The 12736-nt window shown below is 44.1% G+C and overlaps 1 protein-coding gene across 1 annotated transcript in view; it reads left to right on the top strand.

Annotated features, from left to right (window-relative positions):
* The first annotated feature begins 438 nt into the window (after nucleotides 1-438).
* Nucleotides 439-12736, top strand: part of SEMA5A (semaphorin 5A) — a 169582-nt gene continuing 157284 nt past the window's right edge. Inside the window, exon 1 of the mRNA XM_081872623.1 lies at nucleotides 439-649. The gene's annotated coding sequence lies outside the window, so the exon portion shown is untranslated. The remainder of the gene's footprint in view (nucleotides 650-12736) is intronic.

Here is a 12736-nt window from a genome sequence, read left to right on the forward strand (position 1 = left end):
GGCTACCCCTCCCCGCGAAAGTTTCCTTCACACCCTGAAACGGGGCAACCCTACTCCGCAACCCGCAGCACGTCTGAAGCCCGCGGGCGCGCTGCACGTGGGAGAGATGCCCGGTCTCCCGGGGAAGCAGGCGGCAGCCGCGACGGGCACAAAAGGCAGACGTCACTGGCTCCTAGCCGGAGAGAGGGAGGGAGGGAGGGAGGGAGGTCTCTAAGCAGCGCGCTGCGCGGACCTCGGACGCGGAGGCGGAGCAGGAGGGCGGGCCGGGCCGCCCCTGTGGGCGAGCCCGAGGGAGGGGCGGGAAGGGGCTCCGCCGGCTCCAGTTTCCCCCTCGGGGGAGGAGGCGCGGCAACCGCGGCAGCAGCAGCCTCAGCCTCCCTGCCGCCTCCGCCGGGACCTGCCGCTCGCGCCCCGCGGATCCCGCTCCGGACGGCGCCTCCCGCCCCCTCGACCCCTCCACCCGCCGAGCCTCGCCAGGATCCCCGCCGGGCGCTTTATGAGCGCGGAGGTCCGGCAAGCGCCGCCCTTGCTGCTGCTGCTGCTGCTGCCGCTGCCGGGGCTGCCCCCGGGACCTCTCCGCAGCTGCCGTCGGACCTGCCCTTCGGCGACATCCACGCGGCGCGGGCCCCGCTATGGTGCTTCCCCTGGGGTAAGTACCCCGCCAGTACCCCCGTCTCAGTACATCCTTGGGATTAGAGAATAGTAGAGTGGGAAGGGTCCGCGGGGGTCATCTAGTCCAACCCTCTGCAATGCAGGCAATTTCCCGGGGGCCTGGGTCTTCTTCGCGGGAAGCGGCGTCGGATCATTTCAGTTACCTTCCTTGATTGCTCGCAAGGCAAGCCTGGTAGATTTCCGCGGGGATTACTCGTGAGTAGCCCTTCCGAGGCTCGCTTGATCGTGCGAGTGTTCCCGCTCCGAGAAGCCCCACGGAGTTCGCTGGGCTTGCAAGCTTGGATGTCGTTGCCAGGTGAAGGAGCGCGCTGGGCGGGGCGGGGGGCTCTCGGGTGGAAAGGAAACTTGGCGTTCCCAGTGCAAACCTGCTCTCGACGGGGTGGAGGAAGGAGGTGCGGGAAGCAAGGGGCGTCTGTGGACGAAAAGCCGTCGGGAGGGCGGGGGCGTTGCGCGAGGAGCGGTCTCTGGCCGCGGATGTTGCGCGGTGACGAGGAGCCCTTGTGTGGCCGGTTCCTCTTTGCGGGAGAGCACGTCGGAGCAGAGGAGCTGCTCGCGATGGGGGGGGGGGAGGGGAGGCGGCGAGGCGGCGTGTTTGTGCCGTGCGCTCCGCGGAGGCTTCGGAGGTCGCGCCGTCGGTGTTCTTTTAACTTTACCATTTCCTGCACATTCTGGACTCCCGCTGTGGGAGTCTGCGCCCCGACCGGCAGGGGGCGCCACAAGGAAGGCTCCAGAAAAGGTTCTTTGGGCACCTTGTGGGGGGGGGGGACACACGCCAAAAACCAGATCGATTTGAGAGGGAAGGTGGTGGAGTCAAAAGCCAAAGGGTTTGCGCAGATGTTCTCCATTATGCAGAATCGTCCTTGATGTTATCTGGCACTTCTGATCTTTGAGGAAGGGAGAAAGGAGATTTTGGCTGGCTAAATTGCCTTTGAAGAATCAAGTTAAATTTCTGACTTGGCTTCTATAATGCTGCGCTCATTAAACAAAAGGATAGAAACCTGTGCCTTGCATTTAGCAACTGGCCAGGAATTCCTTGCAGGCAACTGAGGGATCCACTTGGGAGAAGGCAAATTTATCTTCTTTTTACTACCCTACTGAGTGCCTACTAAGCCTATGTTTCTGTGCTGACCGCAGGCGATGGAGCTTCTTTTCTCTGGAAGTTTTTATTTTTCAGCCTTGTAACTTTTGTGAACCCACCTACAAGACAGCTTAAAAGAAGTTAGTAAGCTTAGGCTCTTTCGGGCTTGTTCCTAGTGTTGCGGTCTAAGACAACCAGCACCTAAAATCCTGTCCTATTTACTTCAGTCTGACAGAGCAAAGTGCCTTAGAGCAAGTCCCATCACTGGCCCATCTAGCGGAGTGGCGTCTACACAGGCTGGCAGCAGCTGCCCCTAGTTTCAGACAGGGAGCCTTTTCCAGCCTTCTCTTACCTGGAATCCACTACCTGTCTGAATCTGGGGCCCTTGACATGCAAAGCAGATGCACTGAGCTCTGGCCCTTCCTGCTCTAGAGGAATCAGAGGGCATATGTTGCTATTATACAATTCCATAAAATTCAAAGCCCTTTCCGTTTGCAGGTTCACTCTGGCCCATTTGATAGTCCTTTCTTTAAAACAGGCGTAGCACAGAGGACCTCCAGGTAAGCCAATTGTCAGGGGTTGTAGGAGCTGTAATCTGGAGGGTAATAATAATAATAATAATGATAATAATAATAATAATAATAATAATAATGTTTATTCCCCAGCCACCCTGGGTGGCTCCCAACTGAATATTAAAAACACAATAGGTTAGTTACACCTGATTTCGCCACACCTGTGTTTTTCCTTTTAACTAAAATGATTCATTGGGGAACTTGCATCAAACATTAAATAAGAAGACATTACTGTTTATGAAAAACTATCACAGTAGCATGAAATTAATAACTCTAAAAAGAAGAATCCTATTATCAAGAGTCCATTTTTCCTTAAAGGCTTTATAAAGCAGCATACTTTTGATCAGTCAACAGGCAAAGACTCAGGCAGGCCTTTCTTGGCTGCATTTTTTTGGTCTTGGATGCAGGGTTAGAAACCAAGATATATGAGCTAGGCAATAAATGGCTCCTCAAACCAAGGTTACAGTCTCCAAAACGGAATGCCTAGTTGCCTTTTTGGGGCACGACGGCTCTAAAGTCTTATTTTTCAAATGATGGTCTGACTGTGATTGATTCTCAGTTAAACATCTCACCAGTTCAGATGACAACCTTGAGCTCGGTTAAGAACTTTGAGAACTTAAAGAAGAAAATCACTTGATCCAGGGACAGTCCACATATATATTGGCCTATTCTGACCTCTTTTTCTTAACGTTGATACAGACCTTTCATCATGTATAAATATTCTTCACAACTGTGAGCAGGGTAAGTGAAGACAAGTGACAACAATTAACTATAACATCGTTCAGTGCTTCTGTTCAGGCTGCACAGAAGAAGCATTTTGTTTCCTGAAATTCATTCTGATAGTGCAGATAAAATATAACCGAGAGAATTCTACAGAATGTGGTCTCAGTGTGTGAAAACAGTCCAGGTCCAAGGATCCCCAGGCAGGCACCTCCAGATGTCAGGTGCCTTCCTGGCGCCCAGGCATCTTCGCTTGGTTGCAGGCGGCTAAGAGCCAGGGCAAAATGCACCCGGCACCTGGCTAATTTCAAACACTGCTTGGGTGGACTAGATGGGATTTGGGTGCTGGCATTTTAAAAGCCATGCTTCATTGTTTTCATGTATTGTGAAGTTTAATATACATGCTAACTAGTTATGCGACCCTTGAGCAAAAGACATCTGAAGGCAGCCCTGTTTAGGGACGTTTTTAATAGTTAATGCTGTATTGTTTTTAACACTCGATTGGGAGCCGCCCAGAGAGGCTGGGGAAACTCAGCCAGATGGGCGGGGTATAAATGATAAATTATTATTAATATTATAATAGTGAATTACTGCTTGCATATTATGCTGTGGAGTTTCTTTTTTTTTTTTAAATAATTTTTATTAATTTTACAACATAAACAAAAAACAAACAAACATAACACGACTTCCCCATACCTCCCCTTCACTGCATCCTTGTTTTAAAATTTTTTAGCAATCCTTCATCCATTTTTATATTTAATTCTCTTTAAAATTTTCTTAAGCTTAAATTTTTTCAGCTGTAATTCTTTATATCAAATCCCTTGACATCTTAACATTCCGAAATTTTACAACAATTTTTAAGATAGATTTTAAATTTTTTCCAGTCCTCTTCCACTGTCTCTCTCCTCTGGTCACGAATTCTGCCGGTCATCTCTGCCAGTCCCATAAATTCAGTCACCTTGGTCTGCCATTCTTCCAGAGTAGGTAGTTCTTTAGTCTTCCAATACTTTGCCAAAAGAATTCTTGCTGCTGTTGTTGCGTACATAAAGAATGTTCTATCTTTCTTTGGAACCATTTGGCCTACCATGCCCAAGAGAAAAGCCTCCGGTTTCTTTGCAAATGTCCACTTAAGGATTTTCTTAATTTCATTATAGATCATTTCCCAGTAGGCCTTAATCTTCGGGCAGGTCCACCAAAGATGATAAAAAGTTCCTTCGCATTCATTACACTTCCAGCAGTTGTTATTGGGCAAATGATATATCTTTGCAAGCTTGACTGGGGTCATGTACCACCTATAGATCATTTTCATTATATTCTCTTTTAAGGCACTACATGCCGTAAATTTAATACCTGTGGTCCATAACTGCTCCCAGTCAGCAAACATAATATCATGACCAATATCTTGTGCCCACTTAATCATGGCTGATTTAACCGTTTCATCCTGTGTGTTCCATTTTAGCAGCAAATTATACATTCTAGACAAATTCTTAGTATTGGGTTCTAACAATTCTGTTTCTAACTTTGACCTCTCCTTCTGGAATCCTAGTTTCCTGTCCTGCTTAAAGGTCTCATTAATCTGGTAATAATGTAACCAGTCTCGGACTTTAGGTTTTAATTGCTCAAAACTCTGTAGTTTCAACTTTTCACCATCATATTCTATAATTTCACAATATTTTGGCCAGTCTGAATCCATGTTCAGTCTTTTTACCGCCTTAGCTTCCATTGGTGACAACCACCTGGGGGTTTTACTCTCTAACAAATCTTTATATCGGTTCCATACATTATACAGTGCTTTCCTGACAATATGGTTTTTAAAGTTTCTATGAACCTTTACCTTGTCATACCATAAGTATGCATGCCAACCAAAGTTGTTATCGTAGCCTTCCAGATCCAAGATATCTGTATTCTCAAGAAGTAGCCATTGTTTCAGCCAGCAAAAAGCTGCTGCTTCATAGTAAAGTCTTAAGTCCGGCAGGGCGAAGCCCCCTCTATCCTTTGCATCAGTCAAAATCTTAAATTTTATTCTGGGTTTTTTGCCCTGCCAGACAAATTTAGATATATCTTTCTGCCACTTCTTGAAACAGTCCATCTTGTCTAAAATTTGCAATGTCTGGAACAAAAATAACAATCTCGGCAATACATTCATCTTGATAACAGCAATTCGGCCTAACAAGGAAAGTCTCAGCCTAGACCATATATCAAAATCTTTCTTCACTTCCAACCAACATTTCTCATAATTATCTTTGAATAGGTTCACGTTCTTAGATGTTAAGTTCACCCCCAGATATTTTACTCTTTTTGCAATTTCCAAACCGGTTTCTCTTTGGAAACTATCTTTTTCCCCCATCGTTAGATTTTTTTCCAACACCTTTGTCTTATGCTTATTTAATTTAAAACCTGCTACTTGACCAAATATTTCAATTAATTCCAGAACTCTTTTTGTACTGGCTTCTGGCTGTTGCAATGTCAAAACTAGGTCATCTGCAAATGCTCTTAACTTATAATGTTTAGTTCCGACCTGTATTCCTTTAACCAGCTGGTCCCTTCTAATCATATTCAGGAAAACCTCCAGTACCGATATAAACAATAGGGGGGATATTGGGCATCCCTGTCGTGTCCCTTTCTCAATTGGGATCTTGTCCATAACCATACCATTTACAATTAGTTTAGCCTTTTGCTCAGAATATATTGCACCTATACCGTTTTCAAAATTTTGGCCTACCCCCATCCCTTGGAGATTCCTCTTCATAAAACTCCAACAAATATTGTCAAAGGCTTTCTCTGCATCCACAAAAATCAATACAGCTTTTCTATTTATGTCAGTTTCCAGAAGTTCCAAAATGTCTATAATGTTCCTCACATTATCTGACATTTGTCTACCTGGTAGAAAGCCTGTTTGGTCCCTGTGAATCTCCTCTAACAAAACTTTTTTAAATCTTTTTGCTAAAATGTCTGCAAAAATGTTATAATCCACATTCAAAAGTGATATAGGGCGGTAGTTCTTAACTTGATGTTTCTCAGTTTCTGTCTTCGGTATAAGTGAGATGAATGCTTCCTTTCACGATTCGGGAGCCTTTTTCCCCTCCAAGATTTGGTTACAAACTTCTTTCAATGGTTGTACTAACCATTCCTTCAATGCTTTGTAGTATCTCGCGGTTAGCCCATCTGGTCCTGGTGATTTCCCTAGTTGCATATCCTGAATGGCACCCTCTATTTCTTGATCTGTAATTTTCTCATTCAAACTCCTTCTGTTTTTTTCCGAAATTTTTGGCAGGCCATGTTTTTCAATAAATTCTTCTATCCCTTGTTCATTCTTTGGCCCTTGTTTATACAGTTTCTTGAAAAAACTTTGAAAACAATTGCTTATCTCATTTGGTTTATTAATAAACTTCCCATCTACTTCGAGTGATGTCACCGTATTCAGCTTTTGTCTCTTTTTCAATTGCCATGACAGTAGCTTCCCACATTTATCTGCTGACTCGAAGGTTTTTTGCCTCATTTGTTTTATTTTCCATTCTATTTCCTGATTCATCAGTTCCATATATTGTGTTTGATGAAACTTTATTTCTCTTAAAATCTCATGAGACTTAGGTTTAGATCTCAGTTTCTTCTCCCCTTCTTTTATTAGGTTCCAAATTTTCTCTTTCCTCTCATTCTGTTTTTTCCTCTTTATTGAATTCTGTTGTATTAGGAAGCCACGCATCACGGCTTTGCTTGCGTCCCAAATTACTCTTTTTTCGACATCTGATCTCAGATTTATCTCGAAGTAGTCTTTAAGTGTCTTTTGGGCCTTTTTACAAATTTCTTCATCTCCAAAAAGGGTGTCATTCATTCTCCATCTAAAGGTTCCAGCTGTTGTCAGTCTCATTTCCATCTTCACAGCATTATGGTCGGAGCAGGTTTTTGGGCAAATTTCTGTTTTTTTAACCCTTGATGCCAGATTACTAGAAATCCATATTTGGTCGATTCTAGTCCATGTCATTTTTGCTTCAGAGAAAAAAGTCCCCTCCCTTTCCAGAGGGTTCCTAGTTCTCCAAATGTCAATCAAGTCCATAGTGTCAGTCAGTTCAAAGAAAGTCTTTGGTAGTCTTCCATCCTTAGATATTACTTGTCTTTGGGCCTTGTCCATGTTTGTGGAAACAACTCCATTCATATCGCCAGTCATTATAATTTTAAGGTCCAAAAAGTCCATTAAAGTCTCATGCAACTTCTTGAAGAATTCAGCCTTCCCCTCATTTGGTGCATAAACTCCAACAATCAAAATCTTTTCTCCTTGAATTTGAATTTCCACTGCCAGGTATCTTCCTTGCTCGTCCTTAAAGATCATTTTTGGCTCCAATTTTTCCTTGACATAAATCACTACTCCTCTTTTCTTGACTCTATCTGATGAGATAAATTCTAATCCTAGTCTCTTGTTTGTTAGAAGTTTTCTATGTGTCCTGGCAATGTGGGTTTCTTGTAAGCAAATTACATCTAAGTGTTCTTTCTTTAATATATGAAACACTTGGCCCCTTTTTCGGGGATGGTTTAGACCATTACAATTCCAGCTCAGGAGTTGCAGAGACATTTTTATTGCTGGGTACCTCTTCCACCGACTGCACCAAGTTCTTGCTCCTCCTCGGTCGGTGCTTGGTTCAATCCAAATGATAGGTTTGAAATGTCCGGTATTTCCCTCTATGCTGTGGAGTTTCAAGCCTATGTATCTTGTGTCACCAAGCACATGTGTTAGTGCATGCATGCATCCCAGTGGCTGGCTTTACGCTTGATTCCTGTATTCTCACTTGGTGGGTTCAGTTGTTGAATGATGAAGATGCCCATATAGATATTGTCCATGTGTGACTGTGACAAACAACTGCTTGTGAACTCTTGTCATGGAGTTGTGTCTGCATGCAGGACTTTGTTTGAATAAATACTTACTACCAGCGCACAATTTTGTTTCTGTGTAATGTGGGAAATAACTTTTATTATACACCATCTGAAGCCAGAATACCAGTTGGGTTCTGCTTGCTCATAAAATAGGTATCTCCTTGTGTAAGAGGCCCCAGAGACTGTTTTGATTTATTGGCCTTTAAATCTTCAGAGAATAACCTGACGTATTGTGCAAATGGTCCTTATTGTGCCGAGTACTGAACTGATAAATGAGTATCAGTTTGTTGCCAAGTGTAAATGCTAAATTTAAACAGAAAAGAATCCTAATGGCATTTTAATTGACAGAAAATGTGCTGGTTTGCATATCTCAGAAAACAAATTGATTAGCTAGATTTATAAGTTTATATCTAGCCAATATCCTAACGTTTTCTAGAAGCAAATAATTGAACCTTTAAGAAACAAGTGGTTGTGGTTTTTTTAAGGGGTGGTTATAAGAACCACATATTTCTGAAGTGTTCAGATTTAAATAGCATTCTATTAAAGCATACATGCTTGGGGCAGAATGATTTTTATTTTTTAAAATGTCAAGCTGTATAATTCAAACAGCCCATTAGTAAGTTCCATGAAACATGAGGCTCACGCATTTGGAGATGGTGCTTGAGTTTTTGGATAGGTGGTAATTTAAATTTTATAATTTCCCTCCTTCTGGGCATATATTCTTGCAGTTCTTTGAATTAGCTGATGAGAAAACCACTGTATTATGTGTGTTCCTTCTTTCTCGGAAGCACCTCAGAGATGCAAAGTACAAACTGTGTGCATGTTCAGCAGGATCTCCTCAAAGATTACAAATAAACACTGTCACCTTTTATTCTGTTATTTGAGCAGAGTGGAGATTTTTTTAAAATGCTGAATTTTCTGTAGGTCGTATTCAATTATGTTTTATTCAGAGCAGACCCACTGAAGGGAACATGACTCGGTTGGGGCCATTAATTTCAATAGGCCTACTCTGAGTAAGACATAGTTGCCTGCCACCCATGGTTTTGGCTGATCCCTCTGCTACTTCTGTTTTACATCCCTTTTATATAACTACAGGTGGGAGCTGCAACAAACTGTTGCAGTGTGAAGCATTCCATTTTAGGATTTCAGGCAGAAATCCTTTCCTTCAGGGCACTGCATCATATTCTCCATCTCTTCCAGTTTTCATTCTTGTTTCCCCAACAGATGCTCACTATTTCATGGTCACTGAGTGTACTCAGGCCTCATTCGGCTATTTGGGATGGGTGGTTTGTTTTCCTTTCTTTTTTAGAATCGTAGAATCGGAAGGGACCCTGAGGATCATCTAGTCCAACCCCTTGCAATGCAGGAATTTGCAGCTGCCCCTTACTGGGATTAAACCTGAAACCTTGACATTATCAACACCATGTTCTAAGCAACTGAGCTCTTGAGCAAGTTCTTTGCTTCCCTAGATTTTCCTTCCTAAATATTTTTTTTAATCTCCTGTAGACATTGGAGTTACTCTGAACATGCTGATACCTTCCTCTTGTTCCTCAGTACTGTTCACCACAAAACTGCAGGCACTCTGCACTCAAGTTTGCTTTTGGAGGGAGTTGTTGTTATTTTAAATGTGCAATTATGTTAACTGCTATGGGAGGCTTTTACTCAAACAGTGGGGCATAAATGTTTCAAGTAAGTAAATAAATAACCAACAAGCAAGCAGCACTTTGTTTCCGCATGGGCTTGGTCAGACATATAATTTCTGAAGTAGGGTTAAGGGCCAGATCATACATGCGCTGATGTATCTTAATGACTGCAGCATCGAGTGATGACTTACTTTCCATGATCTGGATGCTGTGCTTCTGTGTAAGACTGCATTAGCTGGTCAAGCACTTGCATGCTGCTACCATGGTCCAAAGACTCATTCCCTGGGTGGATAAACCTTCATGGCCTGTGGGCCAGATTATTATCTCCCTGCCCCTGGCAGGCCAAGTTCGACAGGTGGGCGGGCTCAGCTGTCATGCACTGGTGGATGAAGAGGAGTGGTGGGAGGTGCCAGCTGAGGAGCCCCCAAGGGAAACCCCAGAGGAGGAAGGCTCAGAGCCAAGGGCTTTCAGACAGCTCCCCCCTCCCGAGCCTCCAAAAACCTGCTACTGATGAGATGAGATCAAAACATTTGATGAGCAGGTATTAAATCCTGCCACCTTGGCTGAGCAAGCCTGTGCCATCCTGGAAAAAGATGTGTGCAGCCAAGGCAGGATGTAACCCTGTGATCCTGGCCATCTGCTGACGGCACCAGTGAATTGGACTTGCGGTCTGAAGGTTCCTCACTCCCACTGCAGGCAACCATGGCAGAGTCAGGCATCCCATAGGAGAAGCTCAAGGCTTCCCGTGGAAAGGGGGGCCCAGAGACCAAGCCATGCACTGGCAGAGGTAGAAGACACAGTTTGGTCTGAGCTGAGTAGGATGAAGGGAGGTTGTAGGGATGGGCAGTGGAGCAAGCAGGCTGGAGGCAGCGCAAGGAGACAGTGAGCCAGGTGGGCGAGGGACAAAGGTAGCCTGTTTCTCAGGCCAGAAAGCCGTTTCCACGAGCTTTTATCTCCAAACCAACTTAGGGAGAGCCTGTGGCTTTTTGTGAATGATCCCATGCTGCAGTCTGGAGTGTAGCCTTATTTGCCCTCTGTCTCAACGTCCGAGCAGTGCCTCTTCCGTCACAGAGGACAACCCCCATTCTGGAACTGCAGACCTCCTGATTTTCCAGGACCAACTCAGCAGGCAGCACCAGCCAATAGACCAGGAGGCTCCTGATTTGAGTCCTGGCAGGTCTTGACAAAGTCTAACAGTTAAGCTGAGTGTCTGATCAACATTATGAGCGCTTGTTGTATTGTCACATGAGCAAGGCATTAAAATATTTTACTGGTACTGTAATTGTTAAAGAGGAGTCGTGATTCTTATCCTCCCACACTCTTAAATGCCTCAGTATATGTATTTGTATTTATTTAATATGGCATTGGGCAAGATAAAGTCACAAACTAATTTAACAAATAATGATAATAAGATAAAAATACGCTAGAGAGAATCAATTGGCTTTTTCTCTTCCATGCTACTCTCCTTTACATTCTCGTGTGAAATCGGCTATAAAACACAAGGCGCATGGGTTTTGTCTTTTCCAATTTGTCTCTGCAAAGTATTGCTGACTTGAAAGAATGAGTGTTCTATCAGGCGTGCCAAAACATATTTCAAACTGACCTCTCTGTGACATATAGTTTTTGCCAGCTGTTCATGGTAGACTAGTTTTAAACATCTAGCCTGGAGCGTTGCAGGATTGACCAGCCAAGAACAGGTGGCAGTCTGCTCTTCTGAATCCCTCCAAAAATCTGAGGAATCTTGGAGCCCAAACAGGCCTTTGCAGGTAAAATTAGGTACTGAAGACACAGCCTTTCGCCAAGTTCCCCACCCTGCCTGATAAGCTCATTCTTGTGCCCCTCAGCAAACAGCCCTATACCGCTTTGGAAAGCTGCCCCAGGGAATCCTTGACTGCAGGAGCTGCTGATACACTTCCTGGGCCAGTGGGCTTTTGCTGTTCTTGAAAAGCAAGTGGCGAAGGAAGGCCCAAATGCTCCAGGGAAACAGAAAAAAAGACATGCATTTGTTTAAAAATCTCCTCAATTGCCGCTGAAAATTAGTTCTTTGTAAAATTGGGTGTGAAGCTATGTAGGCAGATGGGAATTTCTGTACATTTGGGTCTCTCTTTGGTCAAAAGTTTTGTGTCTCTGTTGTAGGAAATGTATACTTTTTTGTGCATTCTGCAATTTCCAGTGGTCCATGTATCTTATAAATGCATGCCTTTCTCCTAATTGGCAATGTTAATTGCATCTTGATTATTGTGCCTTTATAGTTGTTTATGATTTATTTAAAGCTTTCTCACATTCACAGATCAATAAAAACCAAGAGTGTTCCTGGCTTGCAATCTAAAATACATAGCACAAAAGGAAAGGGGAATGGCGGTGGAGAAAGAAAAAAAGTAACTTGGCCGCCAACTCTTCAAGTTACAGTTCTTATAATGACTAGCTAGGATGGGATAGTTCAGGAAGCTGCTGCTAGCTGACAGAGCAAAAGGCAGCTGGTCTCATGTTGTTTTTTTCAAAAGTAATATACCGTAATATCTTAATTGTTTTATAATTACAGCTAGGAAAACCCCCACACCTTTTAAAAAGCAAAGGCAGACAAAAGGTCCTGGTAGCCTCAGGGAAGGGGGAATAAAATGTGGGGAAAGGAAATTAGTTCTGGATATGAGAAGAAAACTGGAGGGTGGCAGTGGGATCAGGTGGCTGCCATGGAGTGAGGGAGGCGATGGAGGAGTTTTGGTTCAGACGTGGCCCTTGAAGATTTCTTGTGGGCGGTTGCTCTGTCCCTTTATGCTCTTACGACTAAGACCATGCTCTTGATACGTCCCAGCTGTGAACTTTGTTTACTTCAGCCGCTTTCAAACTGCTCTGGTAAACGCCAGGGCAGTTTGGAGACTGATCCACAGTGACTCCATTGGAGCAGGTCTTTGGGGCCGGGGTCCTGGCAGAACGAACAAGAGAGTTCTCAAAATGCAGCAGGGGTGGCTGACCACATTTTGAAGTAAGTGTGGTAATATGCATTCCCTCCTGTCATGAGACCATTGGTTCCAGAGGTTAAAATTACCCGACTGTGCCATTGCTCATCTGCAAGGTTATGGATTGGAAGATCAGTAACAGCAGACAAATTTCCCGGGAAAATGGTTTGCTCACCAGTTTTCCTTCTCTAGGGTTTAGCTGCAGTTCAGGGAAGTGTGAGGTTTGCT

Source organism: Podarcis erhardii (assembly GCF_964252035.2).
Source record: "Podarcis erhardii genome assembly, chromosome: 8".
Classification (NCBI taxonomy): domain Eukaryota; kingdom Metazoa; phylum Chordata; class Lepidosauria; order Squamata; family Lacertidae; genus Podarcis; species Podarcis erhardii.